Source organism: Triturus cristatus, chromosome 1_2 (assembly GCF_964204655.1).
Source record: "Triturus cristatus chromosome 1_2, aTriCri1.1, whole genome shotgun sequence".
In the NCBI taxonomy this organism is placed as follows: domain Eukaryota; kingdom Metazoa; phylum Chordata; class Amphibia; order Caudata; family Salamandridae; genus Triturus; species Triturus cristatus.
Window position 1 is genome coordinate 1,113,503,177 of NC_140580.1, and position 13,004 is coordinate 1,113,516,180.

The 13,004-nt window shown below is 47.8% G+C and overlaps 1 protein-coding gene across 9 annotated transcripts in view; it reads right to left on the reverse strand.

Annotated features, from left to right (window-relative positions):
- Positions 1–13,004, reverse strand: part of NR6A1 (nuclear receptor subfamily 6 group A member 1) — a 927,754-nt gene that overhangs the window by 67,263 nt on the left and 847,487 nt on the right. The gene's annotated exons all lie outside the window — the stretch shown is intronic.

Here is a 13,004-nt window from a genome sequence, read left to right on the forward strand (position 1 = left end):
ACATTTGATTTATCAGTCTCAGAAGGATGGAAGGCGAAGTGGACGCTGTGATTTGAACCCATGATCATGGGGTCAAACGTGGATCCCCACACTGGAAATATAAGTCCACTGAGGCACTAGAACAGAATTAGGTTCTCCAAGGATCCCTTAAAAGTTCTCATTGCGAACCTCAGCCGACGGCCTCAGCATCCTGATATTACTGGAGACTAGAAAGGACCAAGCCAGGTACCATGCTAAGTCTACACTGACTTCAAGTGGTCACAGTTTTCATTTACTTCAGTTGTTTGCTATAGGCTCAACCACATAAGTGGTTTATGTCTTTAGAAGGAGATATGTTAGGACAGGGGTCCTTGCAAATATTTTCCGAAGGGCCAAAAAGTTTGGTCTGAGTAGTGACTGAGAGCCACATTAACTGGGTAATGATCGGGGTTGGGGCTGAGGGTGTTGACAGTAATGTGGGTAGAGTGAAAGCAAAGCCTATACATCTACCGGCTGAAAAGAACAATGTGAAACCACTAAATAGGGGATTAATCTCAGCTACGCAGGTTAACCAAACTGTGTGATCTTAGGAAATTGTTTTATTTTAACTTTCATTCTTTTTCCCTCATTATCACATTTCGACAAACATGACTCCAGGATGTGCGCTGTACAAAATCTTCTCCTGTGTTTGATTTATTAAACAATAATGTTGATCATGTATACTAGGAACCCCGGCCACCCAAAGAGTCCACATAACAACTGACTTGCCTCTTTGTTCACTACTGTCACTGTTTTCCGGGTGAGTGGGAAACTCATGTTTCTAAATTAATGTTTGAAAACTATCACATGTTAAACAAATGCTTCTCAATGCACCGATATATTAAGGCTAAACGGTTCTGTGTTCTAATGAAATACACATTTTGAAGTTTGACCATCATATTTTTACACTTTTGTTGCAAGATGTCTCTAAAAATAAAGGTGTTCCCTAAGCAGTGCAAGACAACCTAGTTACTTCCTTTCTTTACCTTCAATTAACCTTCAAATGAATGCTTCCCTGTTTAGTTAACATATTTTGAATGCTAGGGCTTAGTCGAGTAAACAGCAGCCCAGTGCTCCTGTTGAGCAGGGGGCCACATGTAAAGGTCAGGAGGGCTGAATATGCGGCCCCCGAGGAGTATCCGTGTGTTAGAACAATGGATGAATTGGATTTGTAAATCCCCATAGATTCTGCAACTTTTGCTCACAGAAATGTGTGCACAGTTAATGATTTTATTAAACGCTTGAGGTTTGCAGGGCACTCTGGGTAAGAAAATACCATGGGATCTATACAAGGCACAACACTATGGACTCCCCTGGATGTTACATTTTCAGAAATGTCTGGGTTTCGTCTGTTTACCTCTGTGGCTGCCAAGTGGGGTACCCAAATACTTCAGCTACCCACATTGCCATAATCGGTCAATTTCCAAACCAATATGTATTTTCTTTGGGAAAACTATGAATGATCTACACAAATGACCCTCCAGTTAAAATCAGAATTTTACCTCTTTTTTCAGAAACACATAGCTTTCTAGATTCATCACTGCAAGTTAATAAAAACCACAAAAAAAGGAAAAATCAACTATCGCTCAGACAAATACATAAACTGTGGTAACAGTTATTTCTTTTTTTAAAGCTCTGCTTGGTCTTCAAAGTTGGCGAGATGATGATCTTGGCACAGCAACCCTCTTGTTGATGCCATTTTTAGAAAACAAACACACATGCTTTCATCATCAATTTTCCCAGTTTCCCCTACAAAAAATGATTTATTCTGGGTATTTGCTGGATTCTGTTCAGGGAAATCCACAAAATCTGGGCATCTTTAAAACAGGTAAGTGTGTGTGGGTGGGGGGTTGGAAGTACACAAATTTGTTCTATAGCTTTTCTGGGGGGAAAAATATGAAGGCTTAAGCACAAAGTACCACAGACATCAAGAAAAGAACCCCGCACATCTGCACGAGGACAGAAAAATCCTCAGCAGTTAAAGGGTTAAATGTATGTGTGCCTTGAAGCTTTGATACCAACTACTATGAATATTGAATACAAATAATTCTTATACAATTTTCTTTCAAGTGCAATAAAGATGATAGCTTGGGAGGCTGTTTGTTTGAATGTTATTGAGTTGTTTTTTACCCATGACTAGTGCCTTTGCCAGATGGATGCTGTTCAAATGGGGGAGGAAGCTTGCACTTCGACTGCTGCTGCAGGTGTGAGAGGCTTAAGGTGAGCCAGAGATAAGTGCTACATGTGGGAGTTGTGTGCTACATGAGAGAATGCGGTGATGTGAAGCGGAGCGGATCCGGCTCTGAAGAAGGAACCAGGAAATCGTGGAACGGGCGCTCACGTGGCGCTCATTTGTAAGAAAAATAAGATCGCACAGAATTGTCAGTGTAGATTTAATCTAAGATCCCATTTAAATTCCTATTAATTAACATAAGTTATTCTGTTTTAGATGCAATCCTATGCAAACATTTCATTTCCAAAGAAAGAGAATAGCCAGTAACTTGTAGTAAAATTGAATTTTACTCTCAGTATTGGCAAATATGTGAGTGATAATAGATTTTAGGGAAAAATTGGAAGAAGGAAGAGAAAAGTGTAAGGAAAATCAAAATTAAAAAAAACAGTGATCAATTGTGACAACATATGCGATATATTGGTTATTTCATCAGTAAGACAGACAAATCTAATACAATGAAAGACACAGAGGGGATTCACAATGTGTCATTTGAAAAAAGGTTAGGTCTGTCTTCTTGATCTGTAGATGGCGTTTCGACCCTTTATCCAAATATTAGGGTCTCATCAGGACTAAGGTGAACCTGGGGGATGGCGGTATATTTGAAGCGGTCTCATCCATTCATTGATTGATTGATTGACCACTGGGAAGTGTGGGAAGCGGGAGATAAGTGACATGGATCAGTCACAGATGTGTTAAGGATACAGTAGACGTGGCAGATTGCTCAATCAAGGAAACTTATTATCTTCTAATCAGTCCCGATGGTCTACAAAGGGATGCTCCTCAGTAGGTGAAGAGTGAGGTATTTGGCCCGTATAGTGGCCAGTAATCCCGGAACCAATGGTGAACGTACAATCTCTTGGTAGGAGAACCAGCTACCCTTCAGGGCTCATCTACGTCTGACAGCAGGAGCCAGTCCCAATAACACTTCTCACAAAGTAGAAAGCATGACTCTGCAGTTAGTGGTGTCACAAAGCAGAAAGCATGAATCTGCAGTTAGTAGTGTCACTCCTCTCATTTGGAGATACCAGGGGAAGTGCTGACCTCTTCCTTAAGGTTCTGAAGCCCTACACAGGGTGGGCGTGGCTGCTCAAGTGCAAGGGTGAAGTTTGCAAGCATCAGGGCCATGCCACGTTCTTCCATACGAACTGCAGAATGAGAATGTCTTGGGTGAATCAATATGTTGACTATGCATTGCTGTCTGCTTTGAAAAATCAGCCTGTGCACCTGGACCGTTCAGGCTCAGCAGGGAAAAGTCACTGGCGCCGCAGTCGCTGTATATCTGCCTCAACGCCTGAATGCCATACCGACAAGAACATGTTTTACTCATAAGAGCGGATATTAACCGTAATACTTCTTTTACAGCTTGATGTCCATTCCAGATCTACATGCTTTGCAAAATGTTTGCACCTTTTTGTTTGATTCGGAATAGTTTTTAAAAACTTCATAAATAAAAGTTTTACTCAAGTTTTACAGTCCTCGACCTGTTCTTCTGACAATTGCCAGCCATTGAATCCGAAGAACCTTGAGCGCCCACAGAAGTGACTCAACATGGCGCCAAAGAGCCCATCATCGGCCATGATCAAACTGAAAGGAACATCTGCTATTATTAGGGTGACCAGGCGTCCCGGATTTGCCCGGACAGTCCCAGTTTTCAGCCAGCTGTCCGGTCAGATTTCAGGAAATTAAGATTATGTCCCGGTTTTTAGAGCGGGTTGGCTGAAAAGGGTGGGAGGTGTATTTTTATAATTTGCAAAGCTGGGAAAGTTAGCAGCTATTATAAGAAAGCAATCTAATTAACAGGCAAGCCACTGGCTCTAAATATGGCATTTTATGTACGTTCTTACTGCCTCCTCTGTAATTCTTTGCTAAGGAGCGCTGTCCTTCTGTGCGTTAAATTGAAGGGAAAATGTAGTCCTTCTATTTTTGGGAAATGTCCCGGTTTTTGGCTTTAAAATCCTGGTCACCCTAGCTATTATGTTATGGATAGCCGAACAAGCGTTGGCAAAGCCAATAGGTCAGGCTTGCATTTTGAGTCTTGATTAAAACATTTATAAAAGCCAGCTGCAGTGAAGTAGGAACCCACAAAACGATTGGTTCCTGCAAACAATGCATCTACGAGATTAATAATGTAATGTGTGAGGGCTGTGCACCTCTCACAAAAAACAAATCATGGAACTGAGGAGCCCTATGCACCCGTTATGCATGTTTTTCACTCCAAGTGGGGCATAAGGAGGGTCCTTTTGCCTTTCTTGTTTATTGCCCAAATAACCCTCTCCCCCCCGCCTTCTGCTGAGCGCCTACGAGGAAGCTGAGGTGCCATAAAAAGGTTATATTTAGCATCAAGCGTGAGGACATTTCACGGAGGGTCTTTTTTTTTTTTTTTCAAGAAAGGCAATATTGTGGGTGTTGAAAACTCTCGCCTGCTGACTTCAGTGGCCTCAGCAGTCCCCATGCTGACATGAAAGGCAGCAGGTGGAAGCCTGCAGGGGGAAGACAAGTTAATGAAAAGTGCGCCGCCGATCCTCCCCAAATTCTACTGACTTTCAAAGCTCAGAACCTGCGAGTGACCCTCGTCTCTTCTGTGAGTGCCAGAGTCTGGGCTCTCGCCCGCACCCAGCATTTCGGCCCCCTTCCTCCCGAACAAAGCTGGGCTCTGTTGCACGGTGCAGCGACTGTGATTGGGCGTCCCGCTCCCCCACAGCCTTACCACAGCTGGCCGAGGAAATCCTCCGAGGGCCGAGCCGAGCGGAGGTCACGGGGTGAGGTACACTGCTCAGCCCAAGAAAGGCAAAACAGAAGTAGGGGCTCCAGGGCAGTGCGACTGGTGCGGCCGCACAGGGCGCTGACCTGTGGAGGGGGGCGCTGTGACCTCAGGGGGGCACTGTGTTTAGTAATATCTTAAGGCAGGAGAGATGAGGGGCACTTTTGGAGGTGGTAGGGAGAGAATCTAAAGAGGCGGTCATGGGACGTGGGGGCGCCAAAAATGATAGTCGCACCAGGCGCCACCAGCACTAAAGCCGGCCCTGAGGGGCTCGCTTCTTTTTATCAGAAGGTGAAAATCATGGAGCTGTTGGCGTAAACATCCCACTTTTCGGGAATCGAAACCACGTGCACACTTAGTAAAACTTCGCTGGCGTGGAAGATTCAGTCCCCAAAAAAGTGTCGGAAACCATTTCAACAGAAAAAGGAGATTTTGTGAAGGATTCTCTTAAAGACTTTAATCAAAGATTTTAAATGGCGAATTCTAAAAACACTCCGGATTAAAGCAAATTCAATAGCAGGCTGGAACTAGGTCCGGTTAAGCATGTGCGCATGAGAGCTGTGAGTTATCTACAGAAAAAGGGCCTTTGCAAATATCCCTAGGAAAATCCACCTGCGTCCCTGGACAGCTAGCCACAGTGCCACAAGTCCGCTTCCTGGCACCCTTCCAAGATCAGTGCTGCGTCCCTGGACAGCTAGCCACAGCGCCACGAGTGTGCTTCATGGCACCCTTCCTAGATCAGTGCTGCGTCCCTGGACAGCTAGCCACAGCGCCACAAGTGTACTTCCTGACACCCTCCCTAGATCAGTGCTGCGTCCCTGGACAGCTAGCCACAGCGCCACAAGTGTTTGCTTCCTGACACCCTCCCTAGATCAGTGCTGCGTCCCTGGACAGCTAGCCACAGCGCCATGAGTGTGCTTCCTGACACCCTTCCAAGATCAGTGCTGCGTCCCTGGACAGCTAGCCACAGCGCCACAAGTGTGCTTCCTGGCACCCTCCCTAGATCAGTGCTGCGTCCCTGGACAGCTAGAAACGGCGCCACAAGTGTGCTTCCTGACACCCTTCCAAGATCAGTGCTGCGTCCCTGGACAGCTAGCCACAGCGCCATGAGTGTGCTTCCTGGCACCCTTCCTAGATCAGTGCTGCGTCCCTGGACAGCTAGCCACAGCGCCACAAGTGTACTTCCTGACACCCTCCCTAGATCAGTGCTGCGTCCCTGGACAGCTAGCCACAGCGCCACAAGTGTTTGCTTCCTGACACCCTCCCTAGATCAGTGCTGCGTCCCTGGACAGCTAGCCACAGCGCCATGAGTGTGCTTCCTGACACCCTTCCAAGATCAGTGCTGCGTCCCTGGACAGCTAGCCACAGCGCCACAAGTGTGCTTCCTGGCACCCTCCCTAGATCAGTGCTGCGTCCCTGGACAGCTAGAAACGGCGCCACAAGTGTGCTTCCTGACACCCTTCCAAGATCAGTGCTGCGTCCCTGGAAAACTAGCCACAGCGCCATGAGTGTGCTTCCTGGCACCCTCCCTAGATCAGTGCTGCGTCCCTGGACAGCTAGCCACAGTACCACAAGTGTGCTTCCTGGCACCCTTCCTAGATCAGTGCTGCGTCCCTGGACAGCTAGCCACAGCGCCATGAGTGCGCTTCCTGGCACCCTTCCAAGATCAGTGCTGCGTCCCTGGACAGCTAGCCACAGCGCCACGAGTGTGCTTCCTGGCACCCTCCCTAGATCAGTGCTGCGTCCCTGGACAGCTAGCCACAGCGCCATGAGTGTGCTTCCTGGCACCCTTCCTAGATCAGTGCTGCGTCCCTGGACAGCTAGCCACAGCGCCACAAGTGTGCTTCCTGGCACCCTCCCTAGATCAGTGCTGCGTCCCTGGACAGCTAGCCACAGCGCCACAAGTGTGCTGCCTGACACCCTCCCTAGATCAGTGCTGCGTCCCTGGACAGCTAGCCACAGCGCCACAAGTGTGCTTCCTGACACCCTCCCTAGATCAGTGCTGTGTCCCTGGACAGCTAGCCACAGCGCCACGAGTGTGCTTCCTGGCACCCTTCCAAGATCAGTGCTGCGTCCCTGGACAGCTAGCCACAGCGCCATGAGTGTGCTTCCTGACACCCTTCCAAGATCAGTGCTGCGTCCCTGGACAGCTAGCCACAGCGCCACGAGTGTTCTTCCTGGCACCCTTCCTAGATCAGTGCTGCGTCCCTGGACAGCTAGCCACAGCGCCACGAGTGCGCTTCCTGGCACCCTTCCAAGATCAGTGCTGCGTCCCTGGACAGCTAGCCACAGCGCCACGAGTGCGCTTCCTGGCACCCTTCCTAGATCAGTGCTGCGTCCCTGGACAGCTAGCCACTGCGCCACAAGTGTGCTTCCTGGCACCCTCCCTAGATCAGTGCTGCGTCCCTGGACAGCTAGCCACAGCGCCACAAGTGTGCTTCCTGACACCCTCCCTAGATCAGTGCTGCGTCCCTGGACAGCTAGCCACAACGCCACAAGTGTGCTTCCTGGCACCCTCCCTAGATCAGTGCTGCGTCCCTGGACAGCTAGCCACAGCGCCACAAGTGTGCTTCCTGACACCCTCCCTAGATCAGTGCTGCGTCCCTGGACAGCTAGCCACAGCGCCACAAGTGTGCTTCCTGACACCCTTCCTAGATCAGTGCTGCGTCCCTGGACAGCTAGCCACAGCGCCACGAGTGTGCTTCCTGGCACCCTTCCTAGATCAGTGCTGCGTCCCTGGACAGCTAGCCACAGCGCCACAAGTGTGCTTCCTGACACCCTTCCTAGATCAGTGCTGCGTCTCTGGACAGCTAGCCACAGCGCCACGAGTGTGCTTCTTGGCACCCTTCCTAGATCAGTGCTGCGTCCCTGGACAGCTAGCCACAGCGCCACAAGTGTGCTTCCTGACACCCTTCCTAGATCAGTGCTGCGTCCCTGGACAGCTAGCCACAGCGCCACGAGTGTGCTTCCTGGCACCCTTCCTAGATCAGTGCACCAGTGGCAGAAGCGTGGCGGCGTGCGCTCGATCACTGTTGGTATCAACGTGGCCACCGCAAGGAAGAGCGAGGTGAAGGACAGTATAGCATTCCTGATTTCTTCTCCTTGTATGGAAAGGAAGACCAAGGTGAAGGACAGTATAGCATTCCCGATTTCTTCTACTTCTATGCAAGGAAGACCGAGGTGAAGGACAGTATAGCATTCCTGATTTCTTCTACTTGTACGTGATTCACTGTGATTGGTCATTTTGGAGCAGGAATAAGACAGATTTGCATATGACTCGGTCTAATCTGAGGAAGCATAGTGGGCAAAAAACAGTGCACTGTGATGAGACTCTGAGCAATTACCAGTGGCTGAGAGCAATTTAAAAAACAAAAGTAAAGGGAGTCTCCCAAAACAAGCAGTCACTATGCCCTGCTCGTTAGTGCTCCGCAGGTTGGTACATGTGTTCTTTAAGAACCCTCACCCACGTGCTAATCATGTGGCATGCTTTACCAGCGGGTCCTCACCTGGTGAGGTACTCACCACCAGGTAGGCTCAACCTCGCAGTGGGAGGGACCACTTGGATATTCCCCATGTTCTTAATGGGATCGTAGGACAGAACATTTTTTAAATATCTCCAAGGAACCCTAACCGAATTCTTTAATAAGAGGGGCCCTGTGATATGGTCAAAAGCATAACAAGAACTAAAGTGACATTTACTCAGGTCGACATGTTTCAGCTGCTTCACAAGATATGAATATTTAATCAGGACCTCTTAGACGCTTGTACTCCTAACCTATGCCGAGCAGGAGTTATGCATACGCAAGCATCCATGCAAGATCAGGAGATAGTGATCAAACCCTTCTATATAGGGCGAGTTGATTGAAAACTGGAGAGTGTCCTCTGCAAGAATTGTGGCAAGAGAGATTATTCAGGCCCCATGGAAGCAAATGCGCAGGCTCGCTGGGATCAAAAGTCACACATGCCCCAGTGCTCAGCAGAGACTTCCCAACCTAGCTCTGTGTTAATTCAAGCAATCCACCCATCGCTTTTACGTTTACTACACTGTGACGCAGGCATTTCACGAGAGAGTCAGTACCCGAGCGAAGTGGTGCATATAGTGCACACTGCAGAGTAAACCGCCTCTCGGCGCTGTATGTCAACAGGAAGTACCTGTCATCAAGAGAATGGGTGGCTCGACTAGTGAACCAGAGTCCTGTATGGGTCACGTGTTCAGGAGTCAAAGTTCTTCGCATGCTCTCTTCTGAAACCATTTATGATTCATAATAGAAAATATTGAAAAGAACAGGACTTGAAATAACACTGTAGTATCAATTCTTAATAATTGTGGGGTTTGAAAGTCAGTTTCAAATCTGACACCAATAGCATGAGTGTCAAGTTTGGTGTCGAAGAGGGACAGAGGGGAGCAAGGAAAACTGGGGCCACTTTGAAAGCTCCCCATCTTGATAACCTAGTCTTGAAATGCCTGGTGTGCATTTTGTATCACTTCCTGTATCCACTTCTTTGAGCTTAATCCTGGATATGAATGAGTGAAGATTTGTTTCTGATGGATACTTCTAACAGCAGATTCCTCACCTTGCGAATATCCCCTTAGGAGCCAGACTGAAGCCAGAAACTCAAAAGCAGTATCCGGTGCGCCGGTAGGTGGCATCATGCTGCTCTGCATCGATGTAATTTTGCCCCATAAGTAATAAGTGGGGGCCACACAGTAGGACCACTCAGGTGCAGTGACCCCAGCTCCTCTCTTTCGGCGCCTTCAGACACTGATCTAGAGGTCTATTCCTCTCGTCCGTGACAAGTGTTTTTCTTCGCAAATGGTACTTTTTACCAGTGTGCAAGGGAAATTTGTAACCCCCTCCTCCCCATAAACGTCTTTTAAATCTTGCAAGAACTGTCGCAAGCAAATGACTGTAATAGATGTCCACGAAGAACGTCTGTGGTGCCTGGGGTCATAGCACGGCGTAAGGGTCTGAGACGACTACGCCCAGATGAACTCGAAGGCCTTATGCAACAATTAGGTGAAACTATGCTTTCCAAGATGATGAAGTCTCCGCACCATGACCATTCAAGGTTGAAAGGAAGGTTCTGTTACCAAAGACATTCCCATGAGAGGTCCTTATTGCGGCTGAAGTCTTCTGGTAAGTCCAAAAGAAGCATGAATCATCAAAGTGAGAATTGGCCTCTTTTTCCCTCTCTCACACTCCTGCGTGTGTGTGAGGACGCCAATGTCTCTTTCATTCTTGCTCCTGAACTACTTAAAAACTGATTCCAAGTTTGATCCTGATGCAACCCAAATTCCTGGGCGTGACTGCAATGTTGCAGCATACAAAGAGCTTCAGGAGTGCCATGTTGCACATATCTGGCTTGTTCCCAGCTACCTCTGAGGTGCCTTTGAGCCCCAAAAATCGGAAGACGCTTCCAAGTGGAGTACTGCTGGCGGGATCGCTTTCGGCGCAGTCTGGCCCACATTTCAAGCTCGGCACTTGCTTCGGTGCAGACTTCGGCTCCTGCACCACTCCCTACGCGTTGTTGCTTTCACTTCTACATTGGTGCCGACACTGATGGCGCCGGAAAAGGAGGCACTGCTTTTAGTGGCCTCCAACTCAGAGTTGGCTTTTTCTCGACAGAAGCCACAACCACATCCCACAGGGGCACAGCCTATGACCAGCCCTTCTGGTTCTGATACTTTGCTGTCACCACGCAGCAGGGCTCGTATTTTTTATCAGCTCTTTGGCTCAGATTCCGACAACACAGACTATGATGAAGGCGATGACAATATAACCAGGGCAAGCATTACTACAGGATGCCAGTGGAATGAACACCTCTCCAGACACTGGATTTGTCTTTACTCCTGGCCCTGCCGGAATGGAGAGTGCCTTTTGTTGCTATGGTTATGAGACAGCCTGCATAGGCCTTTGACCTGCAGCTTCCTATAATGGAGGTGACAACCAATATTCTGTCGGAGGTTCTTCATCCTGGACAGGCACCTACTGAACCCATCTTGCCAGTCTATGAGGCTTCAATGGATGTCCTTTTGAGCACTGAGGGAGGCCATGATCTGGGCCTTCAATAAATACGCACGTTGATTGCTGCCACAGACTGGCACCAGAGAGTTCTGACTACATGACACAACTCCCTAATCTAGAGATTCTGTTGGTCGGGTGTCCAACAGCAGAGTAAAATCTAATGCTTTCCCACAACTTCTTCCGACCATGAGTCTATATGCATAGACCACTGGCAAACACATGTTTTCATCATCTAGTCCTGCCTTATGCTCAGTCAATGAAGTTGCGTCCTGGGATGCTATAGTCATGCTTTACGGGAAGATGTTGGTTAAGTGCTGTTGGCAGTCCCACGGACGTCCTTAGCCAAAATCATACGGGATGGTTGAGATATGGCAAAATTTGTTGTACGGTTTGGCCTCGACCAACTGACTGCATTAGTCAGGCAATGGGCACGAGTGCAGTGCTTCGGCACCACACCAGGATGAGGCCTATCAGCTTCTCTGGGTGTCCAGGCATCATTAATGGAGAAGCTATTTGATGGCTCTGCCTCTTTGGCGAGAAAACAGACTCAGCCCTGGACAACTGTAAGGAAAGTCATGCCACAGAGCGTTCCTTTGGTCTGTCCTCCCCTAAAAGGCAATTTCCTACACAGTTTTGCCCCTTTTGTGTATACTCTAGGGGTTTCCGTGCCACCAACGCTGGAACCTGCCATTGGCACAACAACCAACTCAGCCATTTTATGGCCACAGAACCCAGAGACAACGTTCAGGGCATAAGGTACCATATGCACCTCAGTTCCCCACCCCTCAGGCAACCACAAAACTACTTTGGTGGCTCCATTTTTACATACACCCACCCTGCAGAGGCAGGATCAATCATTCTCTCCAAGTGTGGTAAGCCATCACTTTGAAACATGGGTACTCCAATCGCCAAAACGGACTACCCCCTCCCATGTCATTCCCCCTTGCCATAGTGTCTAACCCCATCACTGTGCCTGACAGAGGAACACACCTGCTTTGCAGCGGGAAGTGCGTGTTCTTGAATTCAAAGTATAACACACACAAAAATAGTTAAGGGTATTTAAGTCAAACCAAGCCTATTTATTGATGTATTCTAATAGTGGGGCATCAAAAGATTTTTGAGAGGTCGCCTCACTCTTCACTAATCGCGGCATGCTTCATCATTTGACGACCTCTCACCCGGGTAAGGATAGTACTACCCCGGCGGACTCAAACGAGGGAAGCTAGTCTATCCCTGGGAGTTCTTATAAATCTGTATTCAGGACAATTACTCTTGGTCCTGTTTTTTTAGGGGACAGTAATAAATATAAAATATACCTGGTGGTATACTCAAGACAGTCCTTTATTCAGCGAGTACCACTGGTATGTTTAAAAACACTTAAGGTCAGTCTCATAGTTAATTACAATGGATCACTAGTGAAAAAACAGGACCGAGAGTAATTGTCCTAAATTTAGATTTATAAGAACTCCCAGGGATAGACTAGCTTCCCTCGGTTGAGTCCGCCGGGGTAGTACTATCCTTACCTGGGTGTGATGAAGCATGCCGCGATACGTTGAGGGTGAGATGACCTCTCAAAAATCTCTTGATGTCCCACTACTAGAATAAATAGGTTCGGTTTGACTTTAATACCCTCAAGTATTTTTTTGGGATATTATACTTTTTTTAGGAAACACTTGAGGATTGAACCTCCTATAAGCTCTATACATAGGTATCTACTGTAGTTCAAAGAAACTATAGAGAAGGTTCTGGCCTCGGGCACAGGGAGTTTGTATTATTCCTGCTACTTCCTTGTGCTGAAAAATATATGAGGACTTCCTCATATATTAGATCTTTGCCTTTGCCACACCTTTCTGCAGTAGGACAAAATCAAAAAACTAACACTGGCCCAGGCTTTGTCTGCCTTGGATCCTGGTACTGGATGGTGGGGCTGGACCTGCACGATGCGTATTTCCATACTCCTCTCCTG